The 18,759-nt window shown below is 40.7% G+C and overlaps 4 pseudogenes; 1 reads left to right on the top strand and 3 right to left on the bottom strand.

Annotated features, from left to right (window-relative positions):
- Nucleotides 1–1,416: 1,416 nt before the first annotated feature.
- On the top strand, nucleotides 1,417–3,603 carry LOC144577809 (cyclin-J pseudogene; annotated as a pseudogene).
- Nucleotides 3,604–4,409: 806 nt separating this feature from the next.
- LOC100398144 (interferon-related developmental regulator 1 pseudogene) lies at nucleotides 4,410–5,272 on the bottom strand (annotated as a pseudogene).
- Nucleotides 5,273–9,530: 4,258 nt separating this feature from the next.
- LOC144577748 (glyceraldehyde-3-phosphate dehydrogenase pseudogene) lies at nucleotides 9,531–10,741 on the bottom strand (annotated as a pseudogene).
- Nucleotides 10,742–14,717: 3,976 nt separating this feature from the next.
- On the bottom strand, nucleotides 14,718–16,186 carry LOC100393804 (WW domain-binding protein 11 pseudogene; annotated as a pseudogene).
- Nucleotides 16,187–18,759: the final 2,573 nt, after the last annotated feature.

Here is an 18,759-nt window from a genome sequence, read left to right as displayed (position 1 = left end):
GAAGAAGAGCATGGCAAGAGGTAAAAAAACGCAACCTCAGATTCTCCTAAATAATAAACTCAGCATTTCCTCTCACGCATTTTGCTGATTCCAAAAGGACTTGCCTGGTATGTCCTGCTGACACACATTTTCTTCTCTCCTCCCTTACTTTCCTCCCTGTTCTGCTTTCCCCTATTTTTCTTAGTCACTTATGTTTTGTCTTTCTGAAGTAATTTTGGACACTGTGTGCAGGTGCACATTTTCTAAGACAGTATAAATCTAAAATGTCCTACCATCTTCACACATGACAGATGAGTTGCTTGAGAACTATTGGGTCATAAAAATTTTCTTACAATAATCCATTACTCTATATTCATTGCCACCTGTTCTTCCTTTACATTATAGTTTATCTCTTTTTAAAATGTATGATTTTTTTCTCACATTTTTTCTCATGTACTTAACATGTTGCCAAATAATATGAGTGAGTCTCTTTTCATTATTTATTTCCCAAATACAATGATCCCTTTAAATTTGCATGTTTAATTTATCTTTATCTATTTAGAAAACTTTTGTTATTCCAATCAAATTCTTGATTATTTGTTTTATCCCATTTACTGTGATTCATACTTAGGAGAGAGTTCTATTCCCTAGGTTGTATTATTCATATCTGCCCTCTACAGATTATTTTTGTCTTACCCCTCAATAGTCTAGCAGAGTTTCTCAATTATCTTCCTTTTATAAATTTATTTTTCTACTGTCAATTATCTTTACTTGCTCTAATATGGATTTTAATTATACTATTACATTTTTTTTTCTTTTTTTTTATTGCATTTTAGGTTTTGGGGTACATGTGCAGAGCATGCTTTTCAACTTCACCAAGCTCCCATTCCAACTCTTACTATTATATGATCCTGCTCTCTTCCCATGTGTGTTTGTTCATGTCTCATAAAGGTTACAACGTTTACAAACCTATTGAGGATGACAAAACATCTAATGATTTTTCTGCCTCCTTCCTTTCTTCAGGTGCTGCCCGTCCTTCATGTTGACAGTCCTTTACCTATTACATCTTAGTAAATACAATGCTGATTTTATTTTGTTCCTTCTGTAGGTAAAGTATGTACATAAGGTTTTGCTCATGTTTACTTCCTCATATCTACAGCGGGAGGACAGTTTGATGGCCACTGCTTCCCATGAAGTTCCAATTTCCGGAGGATATTACTTTAGACCACCTGGATTTAAGTAAACTGCCATTCAGTGCTCAGTGTCTGGTTTTAAACGTTCAATTTATGGAATATTTTGAAAATTATAACTCATTCCCATTATTCATACAAGAAACGAGCACATTTCAATTCGTTTTCTACCACCTATCAGTCATTTTGGTATCATAGTTCTCAAAAGGATATCACATTGGTTTGCTTCAAAACCAGAGAAAATAGAATGGTGGCTTCCCAGTTTCCTCAGGTAAACATAGGTACGGACTTTGAATTTTTTTTTTTTTTTAAGACAGAGTCTCACTCTGTTGCCAGGCGCCAGGCTGGAGTGCAGTGATGTGATCTCGGCTCACCGCAACCTCTGCCTCCCGGGTTCAAGCCATTCTCCTGCCTCAGCCTCCTGAGTAGCTGGGACTACGGGAGCACACGACCACGCTCAGCTAATTTTTGTATTTTAGTGGAGATGGGATTTCACTATGTTGGCCAGGATGGTCTCGATCTCTTGACCTCGTGATCCACCTGCCTCAGCCTCCCAAAGTGCTGGGATTACAGGCGTGAGCCACTGCGCCTGGCGACTTTGTATTCTTGAGGTAGAAAGAGAGAGTAGGAAAAGGATGACAGATTAGTGAGACAATTATCAACATAATCATAAAATAGAAGATGGTTGACCAGGCGCCGTGGCTCACGCCTATAATCCTAGCACTTTGGGAGGCCGAGGTGGGTGGATCACAGGTCAAGAGATCGAGACCATCCTGGTCAACATGGTGAAACCCCGTCTCTACTAAAAATACAAAAATTAGCTGGGTATGGTGGTGTGCACCTGTACTCCCAGCTACTTGGGAGGCTGAGGCAGGAGAATGGCTTGAACCCAGGAGGCGGAGGTTGTGGTGAGCCAAGATAGCACCATTGCACTCCAGCCTGGGTAACAAGAATGAAACTCCATCTCAAAAAAAAAAAAAAGATGGTTGTTGTGTCAGACATGGTTTTACCCACCCAATAACAGAACACATAATTAGCTAGAGTCTACAAAACAAAATTTTAGGTAATTTAATTGTCCATAGCAACTAACATTATTTGAGCTGAAGTGCAGGTCTTGACCCGTTGGTGTACTATCCAAAATTTTCACAATCTCCTACAAATTCCCAGTTAATTTTACCTCCAATTACCAGGAAAAAGAACAGAAATACTATTCAGAGAAAAAGGAGGAAACTAATTATGCTGCCCTTATACAATGAAGACATTTGCTCTTAGATGTATTATTTTATTCTAGTAGTGTTGTGATAACTTGTGGGACAGAAAATGTAATTTCAAACACTGAATAGATCTGGACAGTCCTAATTTTTAAATTGTATATACATATATATATTTTTTTCATGTGAAAAAAACTTTATTTCAAAGTAAAATGCACAGTCGCATACAGCAGATGAAATCAGTGTTACTATTCTCAGAGTTTAAGGTTAAGCAACCTCTCTTGCACGTGCTAACTCATCATGAGCTCCCAATAGCTCAACTGAGTGGCTTTTAAGTATGGCTGTAAGGGCTCATGGTGTAATTCCTTTTGTTGATACTAGTGACAAAAGGAATTTTACCATGGGGCTGTGAGGGCCACGGTTCTGGACTTGAGTTGCCGCGTCAGGCTGGGCGCGCTGCTGGGTCCCGTGGAGCTGGAGGAGCAGTGGTGGCGAGGACAACTGACCGCAGACATTCACCAAGTGCTTCGCTACAAGGAGCTGAAGTTGCTCTCCTCCAAAGGCCAGTCCCCTCAATGAAGTCTCAGACGGTATTTTGCTGACTTGATTGCCATTGTGAGCAATCGCTTCACACTCTGCCCTTCTGCCTGCCATCTTGCTGTCTGCTTATGGGCATGTTTATGGACCGCTATGACATCTCTATCCAGCAGCTGCATTTAGTTGCACTTTCCTGCCTGCTTCTAGCAAGTAAATTTGAAGAAAAAGCAGATAGTGTGCCTAAGCTGGAGCAGCTCAACAGCCTGGGTTGTATGACTAATATGAATCTAGTATTAACAAAACAAAATTTGCTACATATGGAACTATTATTATTAGAAACCTTTTGGTAGAACCTCTGCCTTCCAACAGCTGCCCATTTCATTGAGTATTATTATCTCTCTGAAGCAGTACATGGAACAGATCTTCATGACGGCTGGCCAATGATTTGCTTGGAAAAGACTAAACTCTACATGGCCACATACGCAGATTACTTCCTGGAAGTATCTTTGCAAGATTATGCCTTTCCAAATTATGCACCTTCTTTAGTAGCTGCTGCATGTGTGGCTTCTTCGAGGATAATACTTCGTTTTTCTCCAACGTAGCCTACGAGACTACATTGTCTTACTGCTTACTCTTGGGATTTCTTTCTTTTTTTAATTGCATTTTATGTTTTGGGGTACATGTGAAGAACATGCAAGATAGTTGCATAGGTACACATGTGTTAGTGTGATTTGCTGCCTTCCTCCCCTTCACCTATATCTGGCATTTCTCCCCCTGCTATCTCTCCCCAGCTCCCCACCCCCTGTTGTCCCTCCCCTATTCCCAACAGACTCCAGTGTGTAGTGCTCCCCTCCCTGTGTCTATGTGTTCTCATTGTTCAACACCTGCCTATGAGTGAGAACACTTGGTATTTCATTTTCTGTTCTTGGGTCAGTTTGCTGCGAATGATGGTCTCCAGGTTTATCCATGTCCCTACAAAGGACACAAACTCATCGTTTTTGATTGCTGCATAATATTCCATGGTGTATATGTGCCACATTTTCCCTGTCCAGTCTATCATCAATGGGTGGGATTTCTTAATGCAGTGTATTGAACGGCTATTGGTCGCTCACGATAATAATGTGAAAGAAGCAAACAAACAGAGAGGACAAGCAGGACCTCAGTCAGAACAACTAGGTATGTTCCGGAAAGCCTCCCAGCCCTCACGGCCAGTTCACTCTCAGCAACATCAGTATCTCCATCAGACACATCAGACCTCACTTCAGTGTCACCATCCTACATCAGAACAACCAAGCCATCAGCAGATTGTATCGACCACACACACCTCATCTTATACACTACAGACATGTCCTGCTGGCTTCCAAACGTGTTCAGGGTCTTGGGCACATGCAGACTGGTGCTGGGATGTCACTGGCAATACCAGTAGAAGTTAAGCCCTGTCTGAGTGTTTCTTATAACCGGAGTTATCAGATAAGTGCACATTACCCTTGTATTACTCCATGCGTTCAGGACCAAATTTTACGGTTTCTGTTGGAAAATCCCGTTCCTCCACTGCCCTCAGGACGTTTCTGAAAACTGACCACTGCTTTCCCTTGTCCACTTTGGCCTGGCGCTTATTTCCATCTGTTGCTAAGGCCCTAAGCATTTGTGTCCAAGACTCCATATCTTCATAAAAAAAGTCACTCTTTATTCCTCTGGCCAATTCAAACAGAATGCCGAAGATTCACCAGCAGCTCTTCTCATGCTTACATCATCACAAGAGAGGAGGCTTGGAAGCTTATGGAAACACATCTCAAGCTTTTTCTTCACTTCATTGATTGGGCATATGGTCAGCAGTAGTGCCCATGCAGGAAACGAGCTGATATGAGACACTGTATTAGGGGTGCTGCAAATAACAGTAGTGTCTTTCTCTTTGAGATAGGACTTAGTGAAGATATTTTACAAACATTCCAGAGTTGAGTACGGTTCAGTAATGTCACCTGCGGCAATACAACTGCAAACACCAAAGCAAGTTGCACAAGTTTGCCTAACCTGGATACTAGCTGCCCCATTGCCAATGATTTTCTTTAGGATTGGTCCAAGAGTTTTCACAATCTCTTCACTTTCAATTCCGGGGCCCAGCTGAATACAGAGAACAGACGCTAATGCTACGGCTGCACGTCGCTCGTCACTTCCCTTTTTTCAGGCAGCGTTCAATACTGTCAGTTAGTCACTCTTCTTTCCAGAATACATTCATACAGCATTTTTGAAGCCAGAAAATTTTTTTTTACCTTCTTAATTCAATTTTAATTATCTCAAGGGTAAATTCCAAAAAGTAGAATCATTCATTTAAATAACAAAAATGTTTTCTAAGTTCCTGTTACATGTTACCAAACTGCCTTACAAAAATGTCCTACCACATTGCACCTTCACTTGCAGTGTGGGAAGGCCTTTGTTTTAACATATCTTTTCTATCCCTGAATGGCATATTACTTTTAAAAATATTTATTAATTTATTATTTATTTTTTTTTGAGACGGAGTTTTGCTCTTGTTACCCAGGCTGGAGTGCAATGGCATGATCTCGGCTCACCACAACCCCCGCCTCCTGGGTTCAGGCAATTCTCCTGCCTCAGCTTCCTGAGTAGCTGGGATTACAGGCACGCACCACCATGCCCAGGTAATTTTTTGTATTTTTAGTAGAGACGGGGTTTCACCATGTTGACCAGGATGGTCTTGATCTCTTGACCTTGTGATCCACCCGCCTCGGCCTCCCAAAGTGCTGGGATTACAGGTGTGAGACACTGCACCCGGCCTTAAAAATCTTTTTTAAATTGCATTTTAGGTTTTGGGGTACATGTGAAGGACATGCAAGATTGTTGCATAGGTACACACATGGCAGTGTGATTTGCTGCCTTCCTCCCCTTCACCTATATCTGGCATTTCTCCCCATGCTATCTCTCCCCAACTCCCCACTCCTTGCTGTCCCTCCCCTCTTTCCCCCCGACAGACCCCAGTGTGTGATGCTCCCCTTGCTGTGTCCATGTGTTCTCATTGTTCAACACCCACCTATGAGTGACAGAACATGCAGTGTTTGATTTTATGTTCTTGTGTCTGTTTGCTGAGAATGATGTTCTCCAGATTCATCCATGTCCCTACAAAGGACACGAACTCATCGTTTTTGATGGCTGCATAATATTCCATGGTGTATATGTACCACATTTTCCCAGTCCAGTCTATCATCGATAGGCATTTGGGTTGGTTCCAGGTCTTTGCTATTGTAAACAGTGCTGCAATGAACATTCGTGTGCATGTGTCCTTATAGTAGAACGATATCGTGCATTTTTAATACCTTCAAGAGCTGCTTGCCTTGTCTTTGCACTCTTATCCAGGGTTAGGTCAATTAATCCCTTCAATTTATATTCTAGGTCTTCTTGAGTTCCTTCCTCATCAAGGACTTCCAGTCCATCTTCAGCAAAACTGGAAGGATAGCTATAACCACTGCAATGGCTCATTGTTTCAATTGATGCATCTTCATCACCACCGGCTGGGGCTCAGCCCCTGAGCCGCTGCGGTGGGGAGTGTTCTTTTTCTTGTTCTTCGGCATCGTGGGAGGCCCTGTGCAGCCTAGAGTTGGAGCTTAGCGAGGATCAGCCCATGGAGCTACACTTTTATTATTATTATTTTTTTAAGACGGGATTTCACCACGTTGGTCAGGCTGGTCTTAAACTCCCGATCTCAGGTGATTCGCCCGCCTTAGCCTCCAAAGTGCTTAGAATACAGGCGTGAGCCACCGCGCCCGGCCTTTTAAAAAAAATATTTTTTGGAGCTGCACTTTTTACTCGTGCGTCTGTGCTGCGGACGGCTGGGAGGCGAGTCTTCGGCTAACAACAGAGGCGAGAAGCAGCGGGGGTTAGAGTGGGTGGCGGCGGCAGCAGAAATCCCAGTGAAGAGCTGTGATCAGAAACGATACATGTTTCTGTCTAGCGCGGGAGCTAAGGCCTATATTATTATTATTTTTTATGAGACAGAGTCATGTTCTGTCGCCAGGCTGGAGCTCAGTGGAACAATCTCCAAGCTCCTGGGTTCAAGCGATTCTTCCGCCTCAGCCTTCCGAGTAGCTGGGACCACAGGCGTGTGCCGACATGCCCGGCTAATTTTTTGCATTTTTAGTAGAGACGGGGTTTCACCATGTTGGCCAGGATGGTCTCGATCTCTTGACCTCGTGATCCACCGGCCTCAGTCTCGCAAAGTGCTGGGATTACAGGCGTGAGCCACCGCGCCTGGCCTAAATTGTACATATTTAAAGTATGCAACATGAAGTATTGATATACATATACAAGTGAAATGATTATTATAGTCAAGCAAATTAATATATCCATCATCTCATATTTCATTTTTTGTGGCTAAAGTACCTAAAATCTATTTCTTAACAAACTTCCAGTATTCAATACCATATTGTTAACTACGGTCTGCATGCTGCACACTAGAGATCTATGTTTATCTACCCTGCATAACTGAAGCATTGTGTCCTCTGACTTCATCTCATTTTCCCCATCATTACCTGTGCCCCTGGTAACCATCATTCTACTCTCTATGTATTTGAGTTTGTAATAAAAAAAAATCTTCCACCTGTAAGTGCGTTCACTTGGTATACTTTTCCTCTGTCTGGCTTATTTCACCTAACATGATGTCCTGTAGGTTCACCTATATTTTTGCAAGTGACAGGATCTTCTTTCTTAAAGCTGAAGAATATTCCCCTGTCTGTGTGGGTGTGTGTCCTGCAATATTTTAAATCCATTTTTCCATAGACAGGCTGTTTCTGCCTCTTGGCTATTGTGAATAATGCTGTGATGAACACAAGAACACACTGTCTTTACAAGGTGGTGATTGCATTTCCTTTGAGTATATGCCCAGAAGAGGGATTGCTGGGTAACAGGGTAACTCTGTTTTTTAATTTCATTAGAAACCTCCATATTTTTTACCATAAATACAGCTGTACCAATCAACATTTCCACCAACAGTGTATGAGGTTTCCCTTTTCTCTGCATCCTCACCTACATTGCTTTATCTCTCGTATTTTTGAAAGTAGCCACCCTAACAGATATGAAGTGATAGCTCATTGTGGTTTTTATTTTCATCTCCCTGATGTTTCGTGATGTTCAGCAACTTTTGCTACACCTGTTGGCCCTTTTTACTACTTCTTTCGAGAAATATCTAGTCAGGTTATTTTTCATTGACTGATTGATTGTGATGGAGTTTTGTTCTTTTGCCCAGGCTGTAGTGTAGTGGCATGATCTCAGCTCACTGCAACCTCCACCTCCCTGGTCCAAGCGATTCCCCTGCCTCAGCCTCCTGAGTAGCTGGGATTACAGATGCCTGTCACCATGCCTGGCTATTTTTTTTGCATTTTTAGTAGAGACGTGGTTTTATCTTGTTGGCCAGACTGGTCTCGAACTCCTGACATCAGAAAATCCACCTGCCTTGGCCTCCCAAAGTGCTGGCATTACAGGCTTGAGCCACCACACCCGGCCTATTTTCCTATATTTTAATAGGATTATTTGTTTCTTTTGCAATGAAGTTGTTTGAGTTCCTTATATACTTTGGATCTTAACCCTTTTTCTGATACATGCTTCATAGATATTTTCTCCCAATCCCTTGGGTGTCTTTTCATTTTGATTGTTTTCTTTGCTGTGTAGAGCTTTTTAGTTTGATAGAGTTCTACTTGTTTCCTTTGTTCTTACTGCCTGTTCTTTTTAGTGAAAGAGTTTATTTTTGTGTGCAGTGTAAGACAAGGGTTTTACAGTTTCATTTTTTTGCATGTGGATATCCGGTTTTCCAAACACCATATATTGAAGAGACTTTCCTTTCCTCATTGTGTCTTTTTTGTGGATTTGTCAAAAATTAATTGACTGTATATGCTTAGGTTTTTTTTTTTTATGGGCTCTCTATTCTGTTCCATTGGTCTATGTCTATTTTTCTTTTTTTTTGACAAGATCCCACTCCGTCGCCTTGGCTGAAGTGCAATGGCATGGCCTCGGCTCACTGCAACCTCCGCCTCTCAGGTTCAAGCAATTCTCCTGCCTCAGCCTCCTAAGTAGCTGGGATTACAGGCACCTGCCACCATACCTGGCAAATTTTTGTAATTTTAGTAGATAGAGATGGGGTTTCACCATGTTGGCCAGGCTGGTTTTGAACTCCTGACCTCAGGTGATCCACCCACCTTGGCCTCCCAAAGTGCTGGGATTACAAGCATGAGCCATCAAGCCCGGCCTGTATATCTGTTTTCATTCTGCTTCATTATGCCTGTTTTGTGATATAATTTGAGATTAGAAAGTATGATCCCTTCAACTTTGTTTTCCTCAGCATTGTTTTGATTACTTGAAGTATTTTGTGGTTTCACACAAATTTTAGAATTGTTTTTTCTATTTCTATGAAAAATATAATTTTTTTGGCTGAGTACAGGAGACTTTATTGATGGTAAAAGACAAGGTGGGGCTCCCCAGGTCCCTCCTTCTTCAGAGGGTCTGGAAATTGTGAGGAGAGAAGATTCTGTGCATGTATGGGGGGACTGGGTGTAGCAGGGACTCCCCAGCAGCTGATGGTCCCTCTCTTCCTCTTCTGCTCTCCCAGGGTTATGTGATTGAGGGCTTTTACTTCTTAGAGGCTATGTGTACCATGAGGTCCATTACCTCATTACTGTAGACAAATTCACTGTCATACCAGGAAATAACCTTGACAGAGTGGTCATTGAGCGCAATGCCAGCCTCAGCATCAAAGGTGGAAGAGTGGGTATTGTTGTTAAACTCTGAAGAGACAACCCGGTGCTCAGTGTAGCCCAGAATGCCCTTGAGGGGGTCCTTGGATGCCTGCCTCACCATCTGTCTGGCAGGTTTCTCCGGACAGGAGGTCAGTTTCACAACCAACAGAGTGGTGCTGGCAACACAGAAGACTGTGCCAGGGAGCTTCCCATTGAGCTTAGGAATGATCTTGCCCTTTCATTGCCCATTTTCTTGGCAGCACCAGTAGATGCAGAAATGGTGTTCTGGAAAGCCCCGTGGCTGTCATGCCACACTTTCCTGGAGGGGCCATCCACAGTCTTCTAGGTGGCAGTGATGGTGTGGACTGTGGTCCTGAGTCCCTCCCTGATGCCAAAGTTGTCTTGAATGACCTTGGCCAGGGGATCTAAGTAGTTGGTGGTGCAAGAGTCATTGCTGATGATTGTGAGGTTGTTTTCATATGTATGGTTCATGCGCATCACAAACATGGTGACAACCGCAGAGGGGGAGGAAATGATCAATCTTTTGGCTCCCCTTTCCAGATGAGCTCTAGCCTTTTTCAAGGTAGTGAAGATGTCAGTGGACTCCATGACATAATTAGTACCAGCATCATCCCATTTGGTTTTGGCGAGCTCTCACTCTTGGAAGATAGTGATGGGATTTCCATTGATGACGAGCTTCCCATTCTCAGCCTTGATGGTACCAGGGAACTTGCCATGGGTGGGATCATAGTGGAACATGATTGTAGTGGAACATAGTAGATCAGGTAGTTGAGGTCAACAAAAGGGTCACTGGTGGTAACGATATCCACTTTGCCAGAATTAAAAGCAGCCCTGATGACCAGGCACCTAATATGGCCAAATCCATTTACTCCAGCCATCATTTTCACTCTGGTGTCTCAGGAAGAGGTCTGGTGCTGCATGAGAAAACTGAATATCTGTCAAATGGGAGAAGCAGAGCAGTCACTGGAATTTTGATGGGATTGCACTGAAAATGCTTATCACTTTAGGTGGTATAAATAGTCCTAATATCTTGAGAACAAAGATGTCAGGTATTCATACCTGTTCTTTCCAGTTCCTTCTAGATACCCTCAGCTAAGACAACTACAAAACTTGCACAACTCTTATGTATGAAATAAGGAAAGTATAAAATCCTCTAGTATTACTATTACAGTTGCTAAAAAGCAGGTGATCATTCCGTTCAGAGATACAACATACCTACTGTTGACACACTCTTAAAGTGTTTAACCTGGAAACAAATTACTTGCTGGGGTTATGATGTTGTCACTTGAGATAGGAGCTTGAGTTAATATACTACCATTATTAGCTCATGTGTCTCGCCCACACCTTTTAAAACCATTATTTTACTTTAAGTTCCCCAATACATGTATAGAATGTGCAGGTTGGTTACGCAGGTGTGTCTGTGCTATGGGGGTTTTCTGCACCTACTGACCCATCCTTTAGGTTCCCTCCCCTCACCCCCCACCCCCCAACAGGCCCTGGTATGTGTTGTTCCCCTCCCTATGTCCATGTGTTCTCATTGTTCAATTCCCACTTATGAGCGAGAACATGCAGTGTTTGGTTTTCTGTTCCTGTGCTAGTTTGCTGAGAATGATGGCTTCCAGCTTCATCCATGTCCCTGCAAAGGACATGATCTCATTCCGTTTTACGGCTGCATAGTATTATGCCATGGTTTATATGTACCACATTTTGTTTTCCAGTCTATCATTGATGCATATATTCTCGTTAAATTGATTCCAACAAAAGTTATGTTGTCTTTTTTTTAAACCAAGAAAAATGAGCTTGGATGAAAGTTATGTTTTCTTAATAAAGAGACATATTTCTTATGTATTTGACATAATATATTTTTTACAAGTATCAAAGCAGGTTTGTGAATGTATGCTTATAGACTTCAAAAAAATTACAATCTTTATTAACTAATCTGTTATGATTATTATATTTTCCCTTTAATACAATCTACAAACTATTTCTATTTTTGTTTTACTTTTTGATTTCCATTTTTATTTTAGAAGACTTGTGCAGATTTATTACAAGGGTATATTGCATGAGGCTGACGTTTGGGCTTCTACTGCTCCTGCCACTCAGGTAGAGAACATAGCACGTAATTGGAAAAATTTCATTCTTTTCCCCTCCCTACTTCCCTCCTTTTGGTGTCACTAGTGTCTCTTGTTCCCATCTTTATGTCTGTGTGTACCCAAGATTTAGCTCCCATTTATAAGTGAGAATATGTGATATTTGATTTTCTGCAGAAACCGTTTGTAAATCATATTTCACTATGTCTAAATCTGTGCAAACTAAATCAAGTTATAGAAAATACAGGGACATCCATAGCTAAAACTCTCCAATTGTTAATGGTTGTAATTTCAATTTTTGGGTATCTAGAATGATTTTTACCATATCTAAATAATACAAGTAAAAATGATAATAGTAATAGCTAACTTCTTGTCAGTGTTAACTATTTGCCACATGAATTCCATCACAGACCCTTTACTCCAAACTGCTATTTATGCCCACTCAAAGGTTCTCTTCCTGTCTTTTTTTTTCCTTTTTTGTAGCAATGGGGTCTTGCTATGAGGCCCAGGATGTTTTCAACTTACTGGCCTCAAGTGATCTTCCTGCCTCAGCCTTCCAAGGTGCTGGGATTAAGGGTGTGAGCCACTGCGTCTGGCCAAGGTTCTCAAACTAATACTGTTTAAAGCACATAATATTTTAACAATCATTTCATTATTGTTTGTCAAAATAGAAATATCCTGTTGCCTCGTTTACTGATGTGAGTATCTTTTACTACCACAATAAACTGCAATAATCTGTAAACCAATGGCTGGGAAAAGTTGCACTGTATCAAACTTCCTGCAGTTTACATTAAAAAAATTTTTTTTTAGGGTATACCAGTATAATTTTCTTACTTGGATATATTGTAAAAATGTTAGAGTTCAAAAAGGACTTCAAATAACATTTAGGTGAGTAGTTTTCAGACTCGAGTACCTGTATCTACAGTGATACAGCGAGAGTTTCCAAAGGTTGTTTTGGCAAGAATAGCTTCAATTTCATGTGTATTTTACTAAAATTTCTCCCTTGCAAGCTACCATATTGCTCTCTACTACTTTGCAAAAGAAAGACATATATTTCCTTCTCAGTTTCTTTTTTTTTTTTGAGACAGAGTCTTGCTCTGTCGCCAGGTACCAGGCTGGCGTGCAGTGGCGCAATCTCGGCTCACTGCAACCTCTGCCTTCTGGGTTCAAGCAATTCTCCTGCCTCAGCCTCCTGAGCAGCTGGGACTACAGGTGCGCGCCACCATGCCCAGCTAATTTTTGTATTTTTAATAGAGACAAGGTTTCACCATGTTGGCCAAGATGGTCTCGATCACTTTGGCATGTAATTCAAAAGAAATTCAACAAATTAAATGGCATTGCTATAACAAATCTTCCTCCATTCTGCCCACCTCAGCCTCCCAAAGTGCTGGGATTACAAGTATGAGACACTGCGCCCAACCAGATTTTGTTTTAATGCACTTTCTTGCAGTATAGAAAACTCCAGTGTGTCAAATAAAATAGAATACAATAAAATATTGGTACATGTTTGGAAAAAGAATTATCTTGATTAGGTGACAAATATATTTGAAAGTTAGAATGTTTCCATTTTTTTGCTTTCAGTAAAATTGAAGGAATATCCATTACTTAGCTGAGCGATCAGTTATAATTATTAGCGATAATTTATCATGTGATTTTTGGCATGTAATTCAAAAGAAATCCAACAAATTAAATGGCATTGCAATAACAAATCTTCCTCCATTCCCATTATCATTATTTATTTGAATAAGATTTATTGGTATCTTGATATAAAAATTATGATGGAATTTATGTTGAGGCCTGTAGACTATAATAATAGATAACATTCAATTTTGAATACACACTATATCTATTTTTTATTTTGAATATACACTATATTTTTTTAAAGTCTAATCGTCTAGGGAGCCTTTTTAATAAAATTACACTTTTTGGTGTAGAACATTTATTTATTTTTCCCATGAAACACTTGAAGTTTAAGTCAGTGACAAATAATTTTAATTAAATACTTGTACATTTTCCTCCCATATATCAACATTTTGGAGAAAAATGTACAATTATTGATTAAAACTAATCAAATATATCATATATCATATATATCAATTATTTCATATATATCCTGCTTTGTATATGTATCCTCTCATATATATGTAAAATATTACAAAAAATTTGCAGAAAAATGTTAAAAATGATTCAAACACAAAAGGTAAGATTAAATAAACTGGATTTTCAGAAACCTCTACTCCAGTGCCCACAGCACACAAGAAGGGAGTCAAAACAAATAAGTAACTAAGATACCCTTGATCACAGATTTCCAAAGAACTGGAGGAGGGGAAGAAATGGCATGAAAATGATGGTGTGAAAGGGAATGGATGTGAGCAGCGCTGCTTCAATAACCGATTTATTCTGAGTGAAATACCCTCTCTTAAATGCAGTAAATCCTGAACAATGCTGAACTTTAGGATATTCCTTGAACTAAAATTATAAACTATCCCAGCAATGGAAGTAGCTCTTTTATTTAAGTTTAATAAGAACTTCTTTCTTCATGGGACACTGTTGTGCACAGAAGCACCTTCTAGCAATAAAAATTGTCACAGTAGCCCTTCCATCTATTTCATGAGAGCCTCATATGCATTATCCCTAGTTTGTACTGAGACAGATACAGAAGGATCAGATTTGGAGGTGCTGCTTTGGCAAGAGGCACAGCAGAATCCTCCTCTGACTTTCTTTGGGGAGCAGCAGTAACCCCTTTATTTTTCCGATGTATTCTCAAAGTAGTGGGCACCAATCAAGTAATCTCTGCCTTGGGATTAGTGATCTGTGGCTTGGCACTGATGGCTACTGTGGCTTTCTTCTCAGTGGTGTCTGCACTTGTATCATCTGCCTTGGGTTGCTGAATCAAGTTAGGTGGAGAACTTAAAACCCCAGAGTTCAGCAAGGGAGCTGGTGGGGAAAGTCTCAGGTTGGGGGTGAGCAGGTCCTGGTGGAGGCACCAAAGATGCGTGCATCACGCCAGGATAAGGTGGAGAAATACCTGGAAGCACAGGGGGAGTTTACCTTGGTGGGGGTCTTCAAGAAGGGTGACAACAAGGCAGACCTTGAGGTGCACCTAGGGAAGAGCAAGGGGTCTGCCTGGTGGTGGTCCTGGATGTAAGTCAGAGTAATGACCCTCAGAGTAATGAGCCCTAGCATTCCAGGTAATCTCAAGAATGGAGGAGCTCCTGGAGGTGGTCCAGGAGGAAGGCCCATAGGTGGCCCAGGAGGCTGTAATGGTGGAGTAGGTGGAAGTCCAAGAGGAGGTGGTCCTGGCGTGGGAAATGCTTGTATTTGAGAAGTAGGAACAGACTGGGGGTTGGGAGGAGCCTGCTTCTGTGAAGAAGCAGTAGATGTGCCATAGAAATGAGACTCCTCTTTATGCTGTTTTTGTGATGATTTTCTGCATCATCATCCCCTGAAAATTCCTCTACTTTCTATTTCTCCTCAGGGTTTCCCGACCTACCATACCAAACAGCATGGCTTGAAGAGGTGTCAGTTCCTTCATATTCTTTTATTCTTCTTTGATTTTCCAGGCATATCTGTAAATTGTACACTCAGACCTGCCTTCTTTTCTTCACCGTGATCTCTCTCACAATCAGCATGTTGCACAAATTCACCCCCCTCACATTCTCCAACTGATCTGTCAATGTCACTGTCATCAGTACTGTCGTCATGCTTATCTTGATCCATGTCCTCAGGAGAGCAATCATTTTTACTGGTGCTGGAAACATTATTGGTGACCCTGCTGGGCAAGTTCAGATCTATATAACATGCCTTCATCTCGCCTACAAGGAGGAAGATCTAGGGCAAGACCCACTTCACAGCCATACATCTGCAAGACCTGAGGAGGAGCTGGACCAGAAGGAAGGCCAGGTTGTAAATGTGGAACACCGTGTCCAAGAAGACAAAGTATAGAAACTGCCTGAGATGGAGGCCCATAGACTGAGGTTTTCTTAAGGATGGGGGATGGCTGGGCACCAGGAAATGGAATGTCCTGGATCAAAATGGAAGTAGCATGTAACATGTTGGGCAAAGGAATACGCTCCACTTCCACATGCTAAGCATTCTTGACAGCATCAAAATATTGGCTAAGTTGAGCCCTCTTCTGTTCATTGTCTACTTCTAGCTTTCTTGATTTTTTGTAAATATCTAGATTCTCTTTTTCATAGAGTCATAGAATATGTTCAAAGGTTTCATGCAGCTTTTTACTTTCTCATTTAATTGTGGCTGTTGCACTGCCTTAAACTTCTTACATCTAATTTCTCCATGTTCCAGATAATCCGTTTGGGATCCCCCATTTTAAAAGCTGCAACACACACCATCATGCACTGTTTTTTGTTCTCTAGTTCTTTTTTCCTAGCTTTCTTTCAGGCTTGGTCTGTGGGGTTCATAAATTTTTCACTCTTAGCTGGGTGCAGTGACTCATACCTGCAATCCCAGCACTTTGGGAGGCTCAGGTGGGATTGCTTGAGGTCAGGAGTTTGAGATCAGCCTGAGTAACACAGCGAGACCCCATCTCTACAAAACAAAATGAAACAAGAATAAATTTTTCACTCTTGGTGGATGATGTAGCTCTCTGTCCCATGTTGACAATTTGTATAGTTTACCTGTTTATTAAAAAACAAAAACAAAACACTTCTTCTATGGTGCCAGGACTGGGAGAACTGGGGAGTGGGTGATTCCTGGCTTCTTTTACTTTGTTTATTTTATTTATTTATTTACTTTTAACTGATTTCTCCCCACTTGACGGTTATTGTTTTGTTTTTTTCCGTAAGTTATTGAGGTACAGGTACTATTTGGTTACATAAGTTCGTTAGCGGTGATTCGTGAGATTTTGGTGCACCCATCACCCAAACAGGACACACTGCACCATATTTGTAGTGCTTTATCCCTTTCCCCCGCCAGGTCCCCTAAGTTCATTGTATCATTCTTATGCCTTTGTGTCCTCATAGCTTAGCTCCCACATATCAGTGAGAACATATGATGTTTGGTTTTCATTCCTGAGTTACTTCACTTAGAGTAGTAATCCAGGTTGTTGCAAATGCTGTTAACTCATTCCTTTTAATGGCTGCATAATATTCCATTATATATATATATATATACACATATATGTGTATGTATGTATATTTCTTTGTATTGTATATATATCTACATATGTGTAGCATGTGTAGCAAACCAATGGAAACACACCCCATGCTCCTGGGATGTCGTCTACGATTTCTTTCAGCAGTGTTTTGCAGTTTTCCTTATAGAGGCCTTTCTTCTCCTTGGCCTAATTTTTTTTCCAGCTATTGTAAAAGGGGTTGAGTTCTTGATTTGATTCTTCACTCGGTCTCTGTTGGTGTATAAAAGAACTACTGACTTGTGTACATTAATCTTGTATCCAGAAACTTTGCTGAATTATTTTATTAGTTCTAGGAGTTTTCTGGAGAAGTCCTTAGGGTTTTCAAGGTCAACGATCATATCATCAGCAAACAGTGACAGTCTGACTTCCTCATTACTGATTTGGATGCCCTTTACTTCTTTAGCTTGTGTGATTGCTCTGACTAGGATTTCCAGTACTATGTTGAAGAGGAGTGGTGAGAGTGAGCATCCTTCTCTTATTCCAGTTCTCAGAGGGAATATTTTCAACTTTTCTCCATTCAGTATTATGTTGGCTGTGGGTTTGTCATAGATGGCTTTTATTATATTAAGGTATGTCTCTTCTATGCCAATTTTGCTGATAGTTTTAATTATAAAGTAATGCTGAATTTTGTCAAAGGCTTTTTCTGCATCTATTGAAATGATCATGTGATTTTTGTTTTTAATTCTGTTTATGTGATATATCACTATTTATTTATTTGGACAGAGCCTCACTCTGTTACCCCTGCTAAACTCACTGCAAACTCTGCCTCCAAGGTTCAAGTGATTCTTGTGCATCAGCCTCCCAAATAGCTGGGATTACAGGTGTATGTCACCATGACTGGTTAATTTTTGGATTTTTAGTAGAGATGAGGTTTCACCATGTTGGCCATGTTTCACCATGTTGGCCAGGCTGATTTCAAACTTCTTGCCTCAAGTGATCCATCCACCGTGACCTCCCAAAGTGCTGGGATTGCAGGTATGAGCCACCACGCCCAGTGAATGTATCACATTTATTGACTTGTGTATGTTAAACCATCCCTGTACCCCTGGTATAAAACCCACTTGATCATGGTAGATTATGATTTTGATATGTTGTTGGATTTGGTTAGCTAGTATTTTGTTAAGAATTTTAGCATCTATGTTCAACAAGGATGTCAGTCTGTAGTTTTCTTTTTTGGTTATGTCCTTTCCTGATTTTTGTATTAGGGTGATTCTGGCTTTATAGAATGAATTAGGGAGGATTCCTTCTTTATCTAACTTCTAGAACAGTGTCAAAAGGGTTGGTACCAATTCTTCCTTGAATGTCTGGTAGAATTCTACTGTGAATCTGTCTGGTCCTGACTTATTTTTTGCTAATTTTTAAATTACGATTTCAATCTCACTGCTTGTTATTGGTCTGTTTAGGGTATTTAATTACTCTTGACTTAAGCTAGGAGCATTGCATTTTTCTGGGAATTTATCCGACTCTTACAGGTTTTCTAGTTTATGTGCATAAAGGTGTTCATAGTAGGCTTGAATGATGTTTTGTATTTCAGTGGTGTCAGTTTTAATATCTCCTGTTTTGTTTCTTAGTGAGGTTTTTTGGATTTTTTTCTCTTCTTTTCTTGGTTAATCTTGCCAATGGTCTATCAATTTTATTGATATTTTCAAAGAACCACTTTTTTCTTTCATTTATCTTTTGTATTTTTTGCTTCAATTTTATTTAGCTCTGCTCTAATCTTGCTCATTTCCTTTCTTCTGCTGGGTTTGGGTTTGGTTTGTTCTTGTTTCTCTAGTTCCTTGAGGTGTGACCTTAGACTGTCAGTTTGTGCTCTTTCAGTATTGTTGACGTAGGCATTTA

This window comes from Callithrix jacchus, chromosome 9 (assembly GCF_049354715.1).
Source record: "Callithrix jacchus isolate 240 chromosome 9, calJac240_pri, whole genome shotgun sequence".
NCBI classification, from domain to species: domain Eukaryota; kingdom Metazoa; phylum Chordata; class Mammalia; order Primates; family Cebidae; genus Callithrix; species Callithrix jacchus.
Note: the sequence above shows the minus strand (reverse complement) of the source record. Positions and strands in the feature narration are given on the sequence as shown.